The 21,183-nt window shown below is 39.9% G+C and overlaps 1 protein-coding gene across 2 annotated transcripts in view; it reads right to left on the reverse strand.

Moving 5' to 3' along the window:
* Window positions 1-17,313: 17,313 nt before the first annotated feature.
* Window positions 17,314-21,183, reverse strand: part of PLA2R1 (phospholipase A2 receptor 1) — a 125,724-nt gene continuing 121,854 nt past the window's right edge. Inside the window, exon 31 of one of the 2 annotated variants that reach the window (XM_007965114.3) lies at window positions 17,314-17,662. The gene's annotated coding sequence lies outside the window, so the exon portion shown is untranslated. Of the gene's footprint in view, window positions 17,663-20,172; window positions 20,267-21,183 lie in introns of those variants that run through there. The other variant, XM_038002032.2, reaches the window with a different exon arrangement.

The raw sequence follows: 21,183 nt of genomic DNA on the forward strand, positions 1-21,183 counted from the left end.
TCAAAAATTTATTGTGAGAATTAAATGAAGGAAGCATTTAGATTAGAATCTGAAACACAGTTCTGGTGTGTAACAACTGATATTTATTATTATTGTTAGCTATTAAGGTTAGTATTGGAGCGATAAGAAAGAGACAAGATATCTCCCTCTCTTCAAGTAGCTCTGAGGCTAATGGAAAATGAGATATATGAAGGAGCATTTATGATTTGATAGGATTTAGTGCAACAAAAGAGACATACTGAAGTCAGCATCACAGCTTAAGGGAGGGAGTGGCTAATTTTCCTTGAGTATGTCATGGAAGATTTTCCAAAATGGAAGGCCATGGGGTAGCACACTGACACTGGGAACTTGGGAAGGTTGGCATATGGGGTAGTTGCATTAACTGAATATGTAGCGTCATGGAGATATGACACAGTGTAGTGCTCTTGGGATCTGTGAATGGATGGATACCTAGCAGTGGAGCAAGGTCTGCCTGTACAGTAACATCCAAAGGTGATACTGGATGGTAAGGTGGAGCCATGTCAAGAAAGGTCCTGTGTGCAACATTAGGGGGCTTCGTCCTCATCCTCTGTACACTGCAGATCATTGAAGGGTTTTGACCTCCCCCACCCAAAAAGATATAATCAGATGTAAAACTTAAAAAGATTACACAAAACTCTGGCAGTTGTGGATACCTTTAAAGTTGATAAGACTGGAAGAACTATTAGGAAAGTCCAGGCAAGAGATGATGTTGAGAGAGGTAACTAGGACAGTATCAATGGGATATAGGTGAGATAAGAGATAAGAGAAATCTTAGTAGGATATAGGCTATAATAAGCTGCTATTGAAAAGGTTAGAGATATGACTGATATTTAAGGTACAATAAGACCCTCCCGATTATTCTAAAGAAACTTCTCATTTTAATGATGATCAATCCATGTACAATTGAGACTCCTTACATTTCTCTTCAAATTGTATACTGTGCTCTTGGGTTTCGTTGCACTTTCCAACTACACTTGTCTCCATTTATATTGTAAAAATTGGAAGAGGAGAATAAAGTCAGCAATCCCTTGATGATCATGGTAGCTTAGCTTGTATTTGCCATAGTTTATTGTCCATGAAAGGTGTCAGAATGAAGAATTTAGAAATACTGTCAAGTTAAAAATGGAGAATTCTAGAAGTATAAAAGAAAAAATGGGATGGTAATGAGAATATGTAAGGAGTATACTGATATATGTTGGTGAATTGTTCTATTAGAGTATCAGCACTATTTGGAAAGCCGTCAACGTCATCTCATATTTAAACTATTAAGTGCATGTTTAAACTGTGCAAATCTCTTGCATTCATTTCATGGCTAATCAATCCAGTCTGAAATAGTTTGCCAAACAGTAATGGGATTTTCTCTAACAGCCAGATACTTAAGTCACTAGACACCAAATTATGGGATAAAAGCAATCAATTCAGCATCCCAGGTAATTATGGGCTTAAAACAATATTGTGTTGAGCCCTGGCACATACCCGCTCATAGCAGATGTCTTTGTTTTGGACCATTTTGATTATCTTGGTAACTCTAGCATGATGAATTAACGATGCAAATTATTTTTTCATTTAAATTTTGCATTGTAGATGGAGCTATTGGCCTTTATTATAACTTATTTTCTGTTTCAGCCAAGGTCTAAATTAGAGCAGTACCAGAGGAGAAAGAGAGCAGGTGACATATTCTAGAGCTATTGGAAGGTATAATATCCAGAAGTATAAATGACTGTTGGGAGGATGCATTCCATGCTTCTGAAGTGGTCAACTGGTAAATGATGGTGCCATTTGCTATGATGAGGAACTCAGGAGGAGGGGAAGATTTAAAGGAGGGTACATTTATTTTTCAGATTTGAGGAATTTTAGATATACACTGAATGAATACGGTAAAAATTCACTAATCCCTTCCGTCTGGAATGCAGGAGAGAGCTATGTTGGAGACAGAGATTTGAGTATTATCAGTGCACAGAAGTAGATAAGTTCTAGGAGTGTCTAAACAATGAAGAATCTGGGGAATACTAACATGTCAGGAAAAGAGATAGGACGAGGCGGCAAGAAGGCAGCCAAGAAGAAAACACTGGAGTGGATAAAGAAACTATGAGGAGAATTACAATTTGAAAGGTTTGGAGACCACTGATTTAATGGCCGACTTAATTGGTTTGATGGTCTCCAAACCTTTTAAATTGATACCCAATCAATAAAGTTTTTTTTGAGAAAATTCCATATATGTATACTTACAAATTATATATATTTTTTAATCCACATAATAACTATTAGTAAAATTCAATTTCTTACAAAGTTAGACATAAACTAAATATATCTTTTCTACTGTAAAATGCTTATTATCCCAATTTTATTGTCTGTCCATAAGGGAATGGTGATGATGTTGTATCTCTGCATACATGAACTTAGTCACAATGAATCATAGTGTCATTATTTGTAAGTTTAAATAAATTTATAAGTTTAAATACATCTAAAAGAATTCTTGTAATAAATATTAACTAAACTTGTAAATGACAGAGGAAACTGTTTCATTTAATTAGCAGTGTTTTTCCTTCTTAGATATTGGTAAAGTAATGGCACATCTTACAATCAATAGAAATTGTTTTCTTCCCACACCCCAGTGGATCATCTATTGTGCCTCACTTTAAGGACTGGATTTAGGCCGGGTGTGGTGGCTCACATCTGTAATCCCAGCACTCTGGAAGGCCAAGGCAAGCAGATCACCTGAGGTCAGGAATTTGAGATCAGCCTGGCTGACATGGTGAAACCCCATCTCTATTAAAAATAATACGAAAATTAGCCAGGTGCTTTGGCGGTCACCTGTAATCCCAGGTACTCAGGAGGCTGAGGCAGGAGAATTGCTTGAACCCGAGAGGCAGAGGTTGCAGTGAACTGAGATCCCACCACTGCACTCCAGCCTGGGTGACAGAGTGAGACTACATCTCAAAAAAAAAAAAAAAAAAAAAAAAAAGAAGACTGGTTTTAAGAGGGAGGAGTCAACAGTATGTAACATCTTGAAGAAACTAAATAAAATATTGTCTTAAAAATGGAAAAACATTAATAAACTTTAGCAACTAGAAGATCACTGGAGGCCTTCATGGGGGCAGTATCAACAGTAGAAGAGGAGCAACCAGGTTGTAGAGGTTCAAGGAATAAATAGTAGCAGGTTACATTGAATGTATACTTACCACATTCCAGACACTGTGCTTAGGACTTTGCATACAACACTGAGAAGTTATGATTATCCCTAATTTAAGATAATAATTAGAGACTTGCAAAGTCTAAGTGACTTGTACTAGGTCATAAAGCTAAGTAAGTGGTCCTAGCAGAATTTGAACCCACGTTGACCGTCTCAAAAACTGAGCTCTTAAATAATATGCTCTAAGGTCTCCCAGCGTGAGGTTAGTGGAGACAGTGACTGAGTGTAGACAATGACTCTTCTGAGTAGCCAGGAAACCAGGTAGCTTGCCTATGGGTAAGAGCAGGAAAAAAGGGAAATGGGAAATTGTAGAGTTAAGGGAACTTCCCCTCACTCCCTCCTCCCGTCTTTCTTAAAAGACGTGCATGAATTGAGCATTGTTATACAGTGAAGGAACTGAGGCAGGAAAGAGAGAGCATTTGAGGCAATTCTGCAAGAGAGGTGATAACTGATAGGAAGATTGCCAATGATCTATAGCACAGATGGGAAATTCAGCCTTAAGCAGGAGAAGGCTGCCTCCTCCACCACAAGGAGGAAAGTGGTAAGACTGGAAACTGTACAGAGAAGTATGTAGGTTTTACGTGCAGGGGAGGAAGGGAACACATGGAAGAGTTCAAGTGCAGGTTACTTATTTTCCCTGTGGAGTAGGAGACAAGGCCATTGCTTAGAGAGTGTGCAGGCTGGGGAGGAGACGGGATAGTCAGACTTGATAGGTATATTACTAAACTTGAAACAGTAGCTGTGGGGAATGAGAACTGTAGCTTACTTGGGACTGGTTAGAAGCTATAAACTACGAATGACACCAACCTTCATGGTATAGGATTTTTTTCCCCCAATGATGCCTGCCAGCTTGTACCTAAGAACCAAACAGGTAGATTGAAACAACGTTAGGATGTTACGCAGCATAGAGAAGCAACTGTTAGAAGAAAAGGAGGCAAGGGAGTTGAAGACTGCAAGAAAGGTGCAAGGAGCTGATGGACTAGAGAAAATTGTGGTATCGATGGTCTGGAAGCCTCAGTGAAATTACTGGTTTGGCAGATGTAGGGGGAGTAGGAGAGTGAGGAAGCTTAAAGAAGAGAAGAGAGTTGAATCCAGGCATTTTTGCATGTCCCCCACCCCACACCTTGGAAGGGGAACGGTTATCTCCCATTCTCCCGGTGACCATCCTTCTAAACTCTTCCTTTTATGGCAGGACTGGAAATTGGAAATCTACATTTCCCAGACTCCCTTTGTCAGTGGAGTTTCAATTTAGAATCTACTGATTGGGGGACACTTGTATGAGATTTGCAAGGTAATAAAGGAGAAGTCATTTTTCTCCAGCTGCAGCTAGAGGCAAGCTCATCAGCACTGGCAGATGGCAGACATCTGGGAAGACCTCCCTCAGATTTCCAGGCATGCTCCTGAGAATCACTTTGGTGCTGCAGAGCTGAGATCCTCAGTAGTAGTTTCTGCAACCCATGCAACCCTAAATTTGTTGAATTGCAACAGTGGTTTCTCAGATCTTTGCTCCCTTGGACCTTCCAGACTGTATAATCTTCTAATTTTCCATATTAAATATGTTTTACTTGACATATTTAGAGAGCTGTTTCCCTAATATAACCTTGGCTAATATATCCTCCCAATTTTTCAATTAAGCTGGATCATGAGCTTTTCCATGATCACATTCATCAGTCAGGATGATCGCATTTCTATCAGTCAGTATTTTTAGTTGCCAGCAACAGAAAATAAATACAGCTAACTGAAAAAGAAAAGAAATGTAATGAAAGGATTTCAGAAAGCTTACAGAATTGCTGGAAAGGGTGGAGAACCGGGCAGTGAGAATGAATCTAGGGAAAGTGGGACACAAGCAAAATCATGCCATAGAACCAGGGCAGCAACTGCCCCTGTTGAACTCAGAGGCTGCGCGTCCCTATTTTTCTTTTTTTCAAGACAGAGTCTCACTCTGTTGCCCAGGCTGGAGTACAGTGGTGCTACCTCAGCTAACTGCAACCTCCGCCTCCTGGGTTCAAGCAATTCTCCTGCCTCAGCCTCCCAAGTAGCTGGGATTACGGGTACATGCCACCACGCCCAGCTGATTTTTGTATTTTTTTAGTAGAGATGAGGTTTCACCATGTTGGCCAGGCTGGTCTCGAACTCCTGACCTCTTGATCTGCCCGCCTCGGCCTCCCAAAGTGTTGGGATTACAGGTGTGAGCCACCGCGTCGGCCCCTGAGTGTCCCTCATTGAGAAAGCCAAGCTGTGCCCCTGTGCCCTAGACTTAAAGATGACAGGGAAAGTGAGCATCTGATCTTTCAGCTTTTAGAGTCATAGCTGTGACTCATAAGATGGGGAACCTCAAACAAGAGATTCAAATGCTGGGAAGCCTCACAACTGGTAAATGTCTACGCTGACATCCAGTTTGTATACGTGTGTGTGTCTGTGTGTGTGTGTCATAGTTTGTACCTTTTGTTTTCTTTGCCAAACCCTCCAAATGCTCATTGTCCCCACTAAGTCTCCTTATCCTTTAAGATTCTGCTTCCTCCCTGAAACCTTCCCAGCTGGAAGTGTCTGCCTCCTGCTCTGAACTCCCAATGCAATTTTTATTATTTGACCTTATTAAATCCTCACTTGATTTGTATTGATATTTGCGTTAAAAATATTAAGTTCTAGCATATTTAAGGTTGAACGAACATTAAAGGTTATCTACTCCGATGCCCGGCAGCTCATCAGCTCATTGAAGTCATGACCTGTCTTCTCCATGTTTGAACACCCCACAGTTTTGGGCGTAACACTTGCTTATGATAAACACCTTTAAATATTAACTTGTATTAAAGGAGTCCCTCCAGGATTTGCTTGTCCTCATTTCCCTGTCTGTTCCCGACACTTCCCTCCACCACCACCCCCTTCTCCTTACTCTCACAACCACTTATTGTAATCCAGACAGTCCTTTCTACCGATAACAACTCTTTCAACCAATTGCCAATCGGGAAATTTTTAGGTCTACCTGGAAGCCCCGCCACCCTGCTTTGAGTTGTCCCACCCTCCAGATAGAACCAATGTGAATCTTACATGTATTAATTGATGTATTATGTCTCCCTACAATGAACAAAAGCAAGTTGTGCACCGACCACCTTGGGCATGTCATCCGGCTCTCCTGAAGGCTGTGTCACAGATGCGTCCTTAACCTTGGCGAAATAAACTTTCTAAATTGATTGAGACCTGTCTCAGATATTTCGGGGTTCCCACCTTCCTCACTGCTTTATTGAACAGTGGTTACTTTCTGCTGCTTGGCCTCCGCTTCCTAGCCTGTTTGGGAAAATCATCAGGGTTAGGGCTGTGAGGCAGGCAGGACCCGGGGGAAGGTAGTAGGGGCCATTTCCATCCCACTCCCCTCCGCTCCTTCCCTGCCGGAGAGCTGGCATGTGACCTGCGCCCTGTCAGTCAGAGGCTTCAGCCTGGGACAGTCAGAAATCTTTTCTGGAGGAGGAAGCAGCGCTGTCTCAGGGCGGAGAGTGCAGCATCAGCCCTGGCGAGCTCCCCCTGCAGGCAGCATCGTGGTGGCATTCGCACCAAAGGCTCCTGTGGCCGGCGTAGGCTGCCTGCCTCACTTGGTTGCCTCTTGTTTTCTGAGCCTGGTTCTCCAGCTCTGGCTCTGTGTGAGCAAGACCATATCCCATCAGTAAATCCTGTTCCAGCTTAGATGAGCCAGAGTTGGGTGTTCTGTGATTTGCTCCTAAGATCCCTGGCTGGCACATTTTCTTCCTCCATCTCCTAAATGAGAGTATTCCCAGTGGTTCTTTTCCTGGCTCTTTTTTTTTTCCGCCATCCACACTCTTTTAGCCAAAAAGTTAATCTATTTTCTGGGTATCAGTTATCACCTTTGCACCAATTTCCCCCAAATCTTTTCCCAGGTTCCACCTCTCTCCTGAGCGCTGGTTTAATCTCACATTTCCAATGCACTTCCCATGCATGTCCTCTGATGCATGAAAATCAACAAGACTGAAACTCATACTCACCAGTTTTCATCTTGCTGATACACCTACTTCTCCTCCAAGTTTCTGTCTTCCTTGTTGGACACCCAGACTTTACATTTTTAAAATCTACTCTGCCTTTTACATCCCCCAAACAAACAGTACCAAGTTTTATGTTTTCCTGCCCAGTAACTCTTACGTTCTACTTTTCTCCTGTACTGTCACTACTTTGCTCTTGCCTGAACAATTGCAGTATGCTCTTTTCTGAGCGCGTGCTTCTAGCTGTCCCTCTGGGTCAACTTGACAACATGTGGTCAGTGTAATTTTCCTAAAACACAGTTCTAGTCATGTCACCCTCCCACCTGCCCCTCCACACACCTTCAATGTCTCAAGCTAAGGTGAAACCCCACCTTTACCTTCCACAACCAAATCCTAAACTATTTCCCCTTTATTTATCTTATATGTAGAATTTTATAAAACACCTTACGATCCCTGATCATGTCCCATACTTTTCCACCTTCATGCCTATGTTCAGGGTATTTTCTTTACCTAGAGTGTCTTTCTCTCAGTTCAACCCAAGTCGCAACTCAGGGGCCATCTCCTCCAAAATGTCCTCCTCCTTGTCACTTTGTAAAGAGCTTCCAACCTTTAAAATGCATATGAATCACTTAAGCATCTTGTTAAAATGCAGATTCTGATTTATAAGTCTCGGTTAAGGTCTGAGAGTCTATTAATACATTTCTAACAAGTTCCTGAGTGATGCCACAGGTCCCTGGACACACCTGGGGTCGTGAGGCCCTAAGGTGAGGCATATGCTCTATTATTAAACCACATGGCAAGACAGCAGGGCAGGAACTATGTGGTATTCACTGACAGTATTCTACAATGTTTACAGTACCCATTTAGCCTCCTCGAACACAGGGATTGGGCTTCATTCATCATTATTTTTGTTGAATACAGTGACTTGATCAGTTTATCTTAATTGAATATGCTTCTGACATCACCTCCTTTTCTTTCCCACCACATGGTTTTGCTTACTTCTTAGTTTAACTGGATTTCACATGGATAAATATCTGGGAGAAGGAGATGACCTACACATGATCTACCATAGGTGAGGATGGTACTCCAACATGTTGGAGTTAATGCTAATTTAATTATTGTTATAGCCAGGGTTCTCAATTGTAAAAAATGGAGTGCACTATAGTTCAGGCAGAAAAGTAATTTATGAAAGTATACTCAGTAGCTCACAGGATTGCAGAGAGGGTCAGAGACAACACAGCAAAAGCAAAACACAGATTATGCTGGAGCACTACATGGCCAGACCTTGTGGACATAGACTCTGCAGCTCACCGTGAACCAGAAGGTAGTCCTGGAAACTTTGCTACTGCTGCTTCTGAAAGCTGTATGTGGCTGCCACCAACCTCGTTAGAATGCATTCTGTATGGGGCCTACTTCTTTACGTTTGTGTTAGTTTTCAGTATGTAACAAATTACCTCAGACTTGGTTGCCTAAAACCACAGAAATTTATTCTCTCACAATTCTGAAGGTCAGAAGTCCAAAATCAGGTATCATTGGGTTGAAATCAAGGTGCTGGCAGGGTTCTGCTCTCTCTCTGGAGGCTCTAGAGGAGAACCCATTTCTTCCTTTCCAGCTGCTGGGGTCTACCAACATTCTTTGGTTTGTGGCTGCATAACCAGAATCTTCAGGGCCAACATCTTCAAATCCCTCTCTGGCCCATCTTTATATGACTTCCTCATTTGCATGCATGTTAAATTTCCCTCTGCCTCCCTCTTTTAAGGATACATGTGATTGCACATGAGGCCCACCTGGATAATGCAGGATAATTTCCTCATCTCAACATCCTTAACTGAATCCCATCTGCAAAGACTTTACCATATAAGGTAACAATCAGATTCCAGGGATTAGGATCTGATATCTGTAGGGACTACTCTTCAGCCTAGGACAGTGTCATTTGCTTCTGAATCAAAGTCTCATTTGTATAGATCTCATTGGTGGAGTCCATGTCCAATGCCTGCTCCTGAGCTGCAAGGGAGGCTGGGAAGTAGCTTCATGTTAGGAAAGGTGTTCAAAGATGAAAGCAACCAAAATGAATCTCAAATATCAAGTAAAATAGTCTTCAAAGATTCATAAAAATGAAATTCTATGTAATGGACCAGCCAGAATCTTTAAACGGAAAGAAGTTACCTATTGCTGAATGCTTTGGGCACCAAATGTCAAGCCATGCAAGCATTGCTAAGGAAAGACCATCCATCTAGAAAACAATTTTCTTTTACTTTGGGATGGGGGTGGAGGTGGTGGTGGTGAAAACAAAAACAAAAACAAAAACCAAACAACCGAAAAAACCAAAGTAAAAACATGAGAAATGGATTTAGGGTCCTGTTCTTTTTCTGCTCCCAGGAAATATCTGTTCCAGACTCCAGTATGGACAATTTGATTAGATCCTGTATTTTGTTAAGAATAACATTTGGTTGTATGTCATGGTACCTCCCATTTCCTATCTGGTCTGAGGCATGTTACGCCTGTGGTGCCCCACATTGTCCAATACATTTATGGCAATAAGGACTTGGGCAATACAATGTGGACAACTTCTGTTTCCTCAACACTCTGATATGTGATTTTCAAACAAACCAAAATGATCCTTCTTGTATCTGTCCCCTTTCCCTGATACATATGTATTTCTCCATGTCAGCAATGAATTTTCCAGCTCCTCTCACCTGTATACCTGTTAAAAATAATGGTGCTAACTCTTGTTTTCCAAGTCAGTCTGTTATAAAAAAAATCAGATAATCAATTAGGATCTTGCATGTCTTAATTGTGTTACAGCAATGGTAGGCATCTTACAGGCTGCACAGTGTCCGCATTACTTCTCTATTGTAGGTATGTGTATGTGTGTATTGACAAGGGGGAGAGAGCCATGTAAAAGATGACTGATATTAGCATTTAGAGCAACTACGTAGATGTCAATATAAATACATTTTGGGCTCTTATGTATAAATAATCTTCTGAAAACATTGTTTTTATTGTTGACACTTTCCTGCAGGTTTCTGAGACACACTTAAAATTCAATCTGTTCCCTTGAGCATTTTTGTGAATTTGGCAGCATAATAAAAACTTTCTTTTAGAATGCCTGGAATCAAAGCAAAAAAAAAAGTTGTGGAAAAAAATGATTTTTTCTTTAACCTTGGAGGCTTCCTATTTCTTTGTTGAGAGATTTTGTTCGGGGAGGGACTGTAGTAATATGATCTGATTGACAAGGATCCCAGCTTCCCCAAACACTAGCTGAAAATTTGGGGCAAATTCCTGACCCTTTCTGGTGCTCCATTTCTCATTATAAGATGAGAATAATAACCAGGTCACCTTCTTATTTTTCAGCACCAGTTACTTTCCCCTTTCTTAGATGTGATTGGCATTTTTAGAAAAGTATATTTTAGTGCTTGTCTCTCCCTTGGGTTCTAGAGTGGTTTTGTGTACATGAAACACTGACAAAATGCCCGTCTTTCTTTTGTCCCTGAATCCCTGATTTGATGCGACCTTTTTGGTGGGGGGAGGAAGGATGAAGGAGAGCTGGAGAGGTTCTGGAAGCTTTACTCTATGAATTAATACTTCTGCTTCAGCATCATGTTGGTATTTGATCAAACGTAAAAAGCTTCAAGCTTTTAATGTCCTGCTGACACCAGTATCAACAAAGCACTGAAGCGGAAGCTTTCTGGCAGCTGATTAGAGGGAAATTTTATTTCACTAGCTTTAAGACTAAGTATACCTTTTAGTAGATCTTTCTCAAGGATAAGCTACCTTGTGTATTATAAATCAAATTCAAGAGATTTAATAAAGAACCCTTGATAATTTGGTAATATATTATCACTGTGTTTTGGAAAGGCGATAAATGACTGCTTTTTATAGTGTAATTTAAAATAATAATATGGATTACAGTTGTGTTCAGTCATGAAAGTATAATTTAGCAGTTTGGGCTTATAATAACCTTTTTTTTAGTGTCCACTCTTATTTTAGATCAAGAATGGCTTACTTGGGAATGATTTATTATGCTTGCTCTCAGAGTCTAGTAGGGCTGAACATGTGTTTAATTGGAATTTTATGTTGTTTTGTTGGAAAAGCTTCCCACAAAAATGAAATGGAAAGCTGGGGAAAAAAAAGATGGCTAAATAGTGAGCCATTCCAATATCAAAAACATGTTCCATGTTTGCAAGCTTGCTGTATCAGTAGGGGCTGTCCAGGAAATGGGTGTCTCACTTGAAGTGGTCACTGGAGAGAGTTTACTAAAGGGACTACTGTATTTATAAAGATGTGAAAAGGTTAAAGGAAGTAACAAGGGATGATGAACTACCCCTTCCCCCGCCAGCTCCATGCAGCAGAGAGCCTTTACCACCCCAGGCCTGAAGAGGCAGTGTGTTTGCTGTTCCTGGATCTGGAAAACACTGAAGCTATGGAGAGGAGCAGGTGACTGGGCACTGTATCCCCAGTGGAGGAATGTGGCCAGTGCTAGGTTCCAGCAAGGCAAGGAGGGAGCCAAGGGGACCCAAACCTCCAAACTTTCTTAATTTCCATCTTCAAATCTCCTTTCCCAGCCCCATGCTGGGCTGGACCCAACCGAAACTAGAGGGCAAGGACACCAAGGGACATCATCTGAGGCATAGAGCAGGGTGAAGAAGGGTGGAGTGTGGCTTTGGAGGAATAGCCAGCATCCATACAGGACTGGAAGTGAGGAAGAGTGAATAAAACTGATGCTAAAAGACTTGGCATTTGTATTTGATATACATGTGATCAATTGGAATCTAAACTCGATGATCTTCTATCCCCTTTTTCTACTTTCCAGTTATTACTAGTGAAAAAAGACTCTTTTAAAGTTCTTTTTTTAACCTGTGATTAGGTGACTTGCAGGGCTGTTTGTTTATATCTTTGATCAGGTTGGATGCAAATCACTAGCTTTTCATAAGAACGCATCAGTCTCTAGAAACATGAAGCAAAACAGAAGCAACCCAGTTCTTGCTACTATCCAGGGCCATAGGAGGAAGTTTGGCCATTCCTAAGATCCATCAGTAAAATCAAAAGGGGAACTTTGCATTTAATTGTTTGTCAGGCATTTTGTGTATCCTCTGGGGTTCCTGATTCTCCCTTCTGTACTCCCTTCCTTCAACCTCGCACTTCAGAACTCTCCTTGGGGCTTCTTTCCTATTCCACAGACCTATTTGGGTACCAGTGCATAACTGCAACTATATCTCACCTTCCCAGGTATCTGATTCAGGTGAGAAGCCTCTTTCCCTTTCTCTGATTTTATGGTCTGATAACATAGACTCTTTCATTATCCCTGGTCTACCATGACCCACATTCCTCTTAACCTCCTCCTTTCTTGCAGTGCTCTGGGATCAGTCACACTGCAAGCCACCCAGATCAGAACTGGGAATCATGAGATTAGTTCTCATGTATTGTCACAAATTAGCCATGTATTACTGGTAAAATCAAAGAATATTTCTAAGTCTTCTGTTGTCATCTGTAAAACTGTGGTTGAAGTAGATTTGTGATCTCTCAAATACTACCATGAAATAAGAGAGATGAGAGCTGGTAGAAGTGGCCTAGTTGTCTTCAAAAAAAAAAGGAAGGCTGTGTGGAGACGGGCTGGAACTTAAAGATCACCATTATGCCCCAGGCATCGTTCCTGGTTTCAAGTCACAGAAACATAACTCTTTTCTGGACCAGGGGATGCCATGCTTTGGCTTACTCAACTAAACACCTGCAAAAGCTGAGGTAGATGTAGTAATGCCAATATATGACTGTTCTGCCATCTAAGAAAGCCTGGTGTCCCTGTTGTGGAATCACTGCACCATGACAAGTTCCTCAGGTCTAGACCCCCTTTCTGGTGAGACTGCCCACACCTGTGCACCTCCTATAGCAATGCTCCAGAGCTGCCACTGCCCAAACAAAATCATACATGAGACTGAGGAGGACATCACAATGTCAGTTTATTAATTTACAAGGAGAAATAAAATGTTTAGGAATATACCTAACCTAGGAGGTGAAAGACCTCTACAAGGAAAGCTACAAAACACTGCTGAAAGAAAGCATACATGACACAAATGACTGGGAACACATACCATGTTCATGGACAAGTAGAATTAATATTGTGAAAATGGCCATACTGCCAAAAGCAATCTACAAATTCAATGCATTTCCCATCAAAATACTACCACTATTCTTCACAGAACTGGAAAAAAAATCCTAAAATTCATATGGAACCAAAAAAGAACCCACACAGCCAAAGCAAGACTAAGCAAAAACAACAAATTTGGAAGCATCACATTATCTGACTTCAAACTATACTATAAGGCCATACTCACCAAAACAGCATGGTACTGGTATAAAAATAGTCAAAGGAATAGAGGAAGAAAGGAGCAAAGGAACAAAGGAATAGATCAAAGGAACAGAATAGAGAACTCAGAAATAAAGCCAAATATTTACAGCCAACTGATCTTCAACAAAGCAAGAAACATAAAGTGGGGAAAGGACACTCTACTCAACAAATGGTTCAGGGTAATTAGCAAGCCACATGTAGAAGAATGAAACTGGATTCTCATCTCTCACCTTCTACAAAAATCAACTCAAGATGAATCAAGAACTTATATTTAAGAGTTGAAACCATAAACATTCTAGAAGATAACTTTGGAAAAACCCTTCTAGACATTGGTTTAGGCAAAGACTTCATGACCAAGAACCCAAAAGCAAATACAACAAAAACAGAGATAAACAGATGCGACTTAATTAAACTAAAAAGCTTCTGCACAGCAAAAGAAACAATCAGCAGAGCAAACAGACAACCTACAGAGTGGGAGAAAATCTTCACAATATATAAATCTGACACAGGACTAACATCCAGAATCTATAAGGAACTCAAACAAATTAGCAAGGAAAAAACAATCCCACCAAAAAGTGGGTTAAGGACATGAATAGACAATACTCAAAAGAAGACATACAAATGGCCAACAAACATATGAAAAAATGCTCAACATCACTGATGATCAGGGAAATGCTAATCGAAACCATAATGTAATACCACTTTTCTCCTGCAAGAATGGCCATAATCAAAAAAATACAAAAAAATAGATGTTTGTGTGGATGTGGTGAAAAGGGAACACTTTTACACTGCTGGTGGGAATATAAACTAGTACAACCACTATAGAAAACAGTGTGGAGATTCCTTTAAGAACTAAAGGTAGAACTACCATTCGATCCAGCAATCCCACTACTGGGTGTCCCAGAGGAAAAGATGTCATTATACAAAAAAGATAACTTATACATGCATGTTTATAGCAGCACAATTCTCAATTGCAAAAATGTGGGACCAGCCCAAATGCCCATCAATCAATGAGTGGATAAGTTGTGTGTGTGTGTGTGTGTATATATATAAAAAATATATATAACGTGTATATATGTGTGTATATCTATGTATACGTGTGTGTGTGTGTGTGTGTGTATATATATATGAATACTAATCAGCCATAAAAAAGGAATGAAGTAATGGCATTCGCAGTGACCCGGATGGAATTGGAGACAATTATTCTAAATGAAGTCACTCAGGAATGGAAAACCAAATGTCGTATGTTCTCACTCATAAGTGGGAGATAAGCTATGAGGACCCAAAGGCATGAGAATTATATGATGGACTTTGGAGACTCAGGGGGAAGGGTAGGAGAGAGGTGAGGGATAAAAGACTACACATTGATTACAGCGTACACTGCTTGGGTGATGAATACACCCAAAATCTCAAAAATCACCACTAAAAAACATGCTCATGAACCAAACACCACCTGTTCCCCAAAAACCCCTGGAAATTATTAGATCCTCCTAGGGGTCTAACATACTCAAAGTCAGAGTCAGACTTTCTCTCAATGCCAGACACACCCATATGGAGGACCTAAATCCTAGCTAGAGATTTTTGGTGAACATGGAAATGAAACAAAGGAAGTTGTGCTTACAGCAGATGACCTAATAATGTACCCACCTCACCACAGGGATATCCTTGGAACTCTAAAATCATTTAGCCATACCCTAGGAGCCTTGGCAAGTCCCTTCTCCCAAAATTGCTGAGGACACCTGTCTCTGAGCCTGCTTCCACAGGGGACTGTTTCTCTTCCCACCCCTTCCTCAGCACCTCCGTGATTTCCTTTTTCAGACATGTTAAATCAAGTTCCAATCTGACAGGTGGCCTGGGGAGCTATTCTTTTTCTTGCTTGCTTATTTATGCTTAGATCTATTCTGTGTGGATTCCAGAGTTCGGTTCTGAGGGAAAATCTTACTTTCTGTATGTGGAATAAGTCTCAAACACAAACAGCTGAAGCCGCAGCTTACCACTTCCCTGTGCTGTGGGACCAGTCAAGCTACCTGTGAAATAAGGCGGTCCAGGTTGCTCCATCCATGGGTTCCCTCATATGCTTAGCACCCATTGGTTGTGTTTGTTCCCAAATCTGTAAATGCCAATTGTACTAGACATTGTAATTATACAGTTTAATTATAAAACATAAAATAGGGCCAGGTGCAATGGTTCATGCCTACAATCCTAGCACTTTGGCAGGGTGAGGAAGGAGGACAACTTGAGGCCAGGAGTTTGAGGCCAGCCTGGGCAACATAGCGAGACCCCATCTATACAGAAGTTTTGTTAAATAATAAGCTGTGCGTGGTGGTATGTGCCTGTGGGCCCAGCTACTCAGGAGGCTGAGGGAGAAAGCTTGCTAGAGTCCAGGATTTGACATTGCAGTGAGCTATTATTGAGCAAGACAACTACAAATATTGAGGAAAATTATACACATTTAGGGCTTGCACTCAAATTGTTCTACAGCTATCTTTATTTTTGAGACAGGGTCTCACTCTGTTGACCAGGCTGGAGTGCAGTGGTGTGATCACAGCTCACTGCAGTCTCGATCTCCCGGGGCTCAGCCTCCCAAGTAGCTGGTACTACAGACATGCACCACCACACTCTGCTAATGTTTTTGTATTTTTTGCAGAGACAGAGTCCCATTTTCATTTACTAAAAACTGGAGATTGTGAACAACACCTTATAGATACACTTTATGCATAAAACCAACAAGAAGGAATATTAAAAGGAATGACATTGTCCCTACACCAAAAGATTAATGGATAAATGTTTTTGCGTTCTAATAGAAAATAAAATATTTAATGTTAAAACAATTCTTATGATTCCTTCCTTTAACTAACTTTTTTTATTTCCTGACCAAATAAGTCAGATAAGAGAGATTCAAATGCAGTAACAAATACAGGTTATTATTTAAGTATAACATTAACTTTACTTAATATGCAATTACAGATTATCTTCTAAAGCAATGCATAAACAAGTAGGCCTTCTTGCTTAATATCTCTCTTTTCTTCCTTTATTTTGCTTGGGACGTTTAGTACAAGTTGCAGCAGCAACCACAGGCAATTTCTACCTTGAGCACCAGTTTCACCAAGCTCTCCGGTCCTTGCCTGTGGTCAGGAGGGTCTGCTTTGTTCAGATGCACCCTCTGTTTGGTAGTGTGCAGAGACTGGTTTTCTTTTGCACCTTTAGGTGTCATCTGGAGTAAAAGGGAAGGAAACAATTTCTTGTCTGATCAGAGGAGCCCTTGCTTAAGGACTGCCTGAGCCAGTGGCTTAGCACATTGATTAAGGCATCCTCTGTCTTGAAGTTTGTCCTCAGCCTCCACAGAACCACATTTTGGGCCAGGAACTCCAAAATCCAAAGTTCCTGGGCCAGGAACTCCAAATGGTGACTCGCTGAGGCAACATTTCCTGTTACATTTCCATTCCTCCCCATTCCTTTCTGTGAGTTTTTCCTTGTTCTGCCTTCTGGTTCTCTATCTCTCCCTCCCCACAGTTCTGATGTCTACAGGGACAAGAACTCACTGTTTCCTAAATCTGTGAGTCGGGTTTCCAGCTCCTACCAAGCTCTGTATACTAAGAAGATAAAGAGTAAAGTTTAAATAATTTCTTAGAAGTAGGAACTCAAGGAGCTCAAGTTAATTCACAAACCACTGTGCGAAGACAATAATAAAGTTACAGTTTCAGGGCTGGGGAGGGGGCCAGGAGAAAACATTACAAATGGTCCTTTAACAATTTGCAAATTGCTGTATTATATTAAAAATATATTTATTTGAAAAATATCCAGAACATATACATTGAATCTAATATAAATAAGAGACTTAATGGGAGAAACATAAACACATTTTACATTAATCTTGAAAAATCAATTTCCATTAATAAATAGAAGCACAGGAAACAAGCTGAAAATAGCATAGATCAGGATGTCTTTTTTTTTTGAAGAAAAAAGATGATATTGCTGTTCATAATTACAAAAAATGGATGATAATATCTTAAATGAGTTAACTTTGGTCCATCATGCTTACTTCATGGTGTGAAGAAAACAGCACTTGAATGATTTTTTCCCTTAATTTGTTCTAAATTACAGCAAAGTGCTCTGCAAGAAACAAGTGCTTGTGTTAATTAATTCTGAGTAAAGAAGGTCACCGGTATACATAGGGCTCATTTTGTGGTTTCAGTTATTGGCATTCTTCTGCAATTAGAATTTGTCATTAGGTATTAGAGGCACATGCATAGTTTCACTTTTTTAAATCCAGAATTTCAGATTTAGGCACATTTTAAAATTTTTCTCTAAAAATATTCGGACCCCAAGCTAAAAACTTGCTTTCTAACTCAAAAAATACTAAAGAAAGCTGTTTTATCTAACATTTCCTACAATTCAATATATATTACTTATCTTGTTAAGGCTTTGTCTACTTCTGACAGAATTAGTCAGTCTCCTCTCCTTTTTTTTGCTGATTCTCTTCCTCTTGATATTATTTATGTCACATTGCATTGCACTTATCATTTACATATTCCTCTCCCCGAGACTAAGTTCCATGAGGGGAGAGATGGGGTGTTATTGGTATTTATAGCCTCCGAGCACAGGACACTCTCTGGGCCGCAAGAGGCTCTAAATAAATGTTTACTGATCAGAATTGTTTATTAATATATTTTAAGTGCTGCCCATATACATTAACATAACAGTGCTTGCTAAGATACGTTAAAGTATGTAAGACTTCCCCATTTAGGTTTTCACTTTCTAAATCAGGGGTTGGCAAACTTCCTGTAAAGGTCCAGAAAGTAAGTATTTTAGGCTTTGCAGGCCATTCGGTCTCTGTTGCAACCACTCAGCTCTGTCATGGAAGCATGAAAGCAGTCATGCACAGTATGTGAGCGAATGCGGAATGGCAGTGTCCCAGTAACCTTATTTCCAAAATGGGCTGCAGGCTGGATTTGGCCCTGCCAACTCCTGCTCTAAATCCTCATTTTGAAAGGTGGGGAAAGAGGTAATAAATAGTCCAGGCATGTATCTTGATAATCACTACAGTCAAAGTTTCTAATAAATGTTGGCAATAAGAATCATGATGTACATGCCATTTTGGAAATGTCTCCCAATTTTTCTACTCTAAGAACAAAATGGAAATGAAGTGAGTTTTTCCCTGCCGTACCCTATTAATACTAAGGCATAAGGTTGTAGGGGATAAGCAGGAGTATGAGAATTAGAAGTATTGATAAGACAGGGAAGTGACACAAAAGAAGAATGCAGAGAAAAGAGAGCAGATGGAAGTCAGCGTGGCCTGCAGCAAGATGTGTCTGGGTCCTAATCCTACAGCGGATGGTGTGTTAGGTAGGTTGGAGACACACAGGGTTTTGCACTGCTTCTCATCTGAGACAAGAGAGATAAAACGTCATATAGAAGTGGTCCTCAAACTTTTTGGCTAGCATACAAAATTGCTAAAATAATTGTGAAAGAAGGCATTTCGCTTCACGAATTTCTAAGTTGACAGCCAAAATTTTTTATAATTAGGATGCAATTTTCAGAATATTATAAATAATGACGTGTAAAAATAAAAGTGCCTTATCGCCCTTTTAATATAGCCAATGGAATAATATCATAGCAAAATGTTAACTTTGTATATTGAAATGATTTTAGGTTTACAGAAAAATTGCCAACTTAGTCCAGAGAGTTCCTGTACAGCCTCCCTCAGCTTCTTCTAACGGTACACCTCACAAAACCATGGTATAATCATCAAAACAAAGAAACTAATACTGGTACAATACTATTAATTAAGCCACAGACTTTATTTTACTTTCCCATTTTCCCATAAAGTCCATTTTCTGTTCCAGGATCCAGTTTAGGATTTCAACTTGCATATAGTTGTCATGTCTCTTTAGTGTCCTCCAATCCTTGACATTTCCGCAATCTTTCCTTTCTTTCATGACCTGGACACTTTTGAAGTGATCATTTATCTTGTGGAATGTCCCTCAACTTGGATTTGTCTAATGTTTTTTCATGATTAAGTTGAGATTACGCATTTTGGGGAGGATACCAAAGAAGTCATGTGCCCTCCTCAGTGCCATACCAGGGGGTACATGATGCTGATGTGGCTTATTACTGCTTCTGTTAACCTTGATCCCTTGATTAAAGAAGTTTCTTTACTGTAAAGTTATTACTTTCCCTTTGTAATTAGTGATTATTTTGGGGGGAATACTGCAAGGTTATGCAAATATTCTGTTTTTCCTCAAACATTCACCCCCTAACTTTTGCACCAACTTGTAGGTCTTGCCAACAACAATTATTATTGTTGTGTTTTCCTGATAGTGATTTTTGTTTCTCCCATTTCTTCTACATTTATTAATTGGAATTTGCTGGGGAGAAGAACTGTGTCTTCTTTTCATTCTTTCATTCACTCATTCAATTGTTTACATCAGTATGGACACACAGGTATGTATTGTATGGGTTATAATCCAATATTATCATTTTTTATTTTTTGCTCAAATTGTTCCAACATTTCCACTGGAAAGCTCCTTCAGGTTGGTTCCTGTGCCCTTTGGACATGCCCCATCTTTCTGTGAGCACCTCCTTATTTTCTGCCGTCACAAGATATTCCAGTTTCATCTTGTGTTTTCCTGCCTTAGACCTGCAATCAACTACTTTCTCAAGAAGCCTAAGTTCCTTTGACTGGAGATACTACAACAATTTGAGTTCTATCATAATCTATTTAAAAATAGAAATACACAGCAGTCAGAGATATTACTTTCTTTTAATCTTGTATTTCCATTCCAACCCCCCCCCAGAATTTTATCCTAATGAAATATACTTTTATTTGTGAAATATTTTATTCATTACCTTATCATATTTTCCTGCAGTAAAAATATGTATATAAATTAAAATTATTTTTTAAGAAGTTCCTGTGAACATAGGCTCTAAGTATTATACATTTACTTCTACATTGAGTTGTCATTTCAATTATTGTTAGTATACAATTGATCAGAACAAAATAAATATGTTACAAAGATTAAAATAAGATCAGTATACGTCAAACTAAAATGATAGCAAATGGATCTCTTAATGAAATGGATGTATCACAGATAAAAATTAATTAGCATTAGTTAAAAATTGCTAGTATAAATCAAGCTTCAGCATCAATTCCGTTCTCTCTTTCCTTTTTTTGTAGGTATACATGCTGAGAAACTCTGGTAGAAATTGCTGGTGCTAACTGTAGTCAGTTATCCTCTCTTTCCTGAGCACACAAAGCAGAAGACTTCCTGGACTTCCTTTCAGTTAGCTTAGGACATGTGACTAGTTCCAGCCAATGACACACGAGTGGAAGTGCCAAGTGTTTCTTCCTAAACCCGGGAACTTAACAGTTCTCTAGTGCCAAAGCAGCACTGGAAACCCCATGTTCTGGAGGTAGGACACAGCCTGGACCTGTGAGCTACTGCTTGGAGGCAAGCGTCCTGACCATAGCAGGCTTCGCATGATCAATAAATTAACTTCTGAGTTTTGTTTTTAACCACTAGTATTACAGGGTTTGTTTCCACAGCATACTCTAACTTATCTTAACATGGAAACTTTGTTCATATTAAATAGGTAGATGGGAATAAAAGGAGGTTTGTTATAACAATATCCCT

Source organism: Chlorocebus sabaeus, chromosome 10 (assembly GCF_047675955.1).
Source record: "Chlorocebus sabaeus isolate Y175 chromosome 10, mChlSab1.0.hap1, whole genome shotgun sequence".
In the NCBI taxonomy this organism is placed as follows: domain Eukaryota; kingdom Metazoa; phylum Chordata; class Mammalia; order Primates; family Cercopithecidae; genus Chlorocebus; species Chlorocebus sabaeus.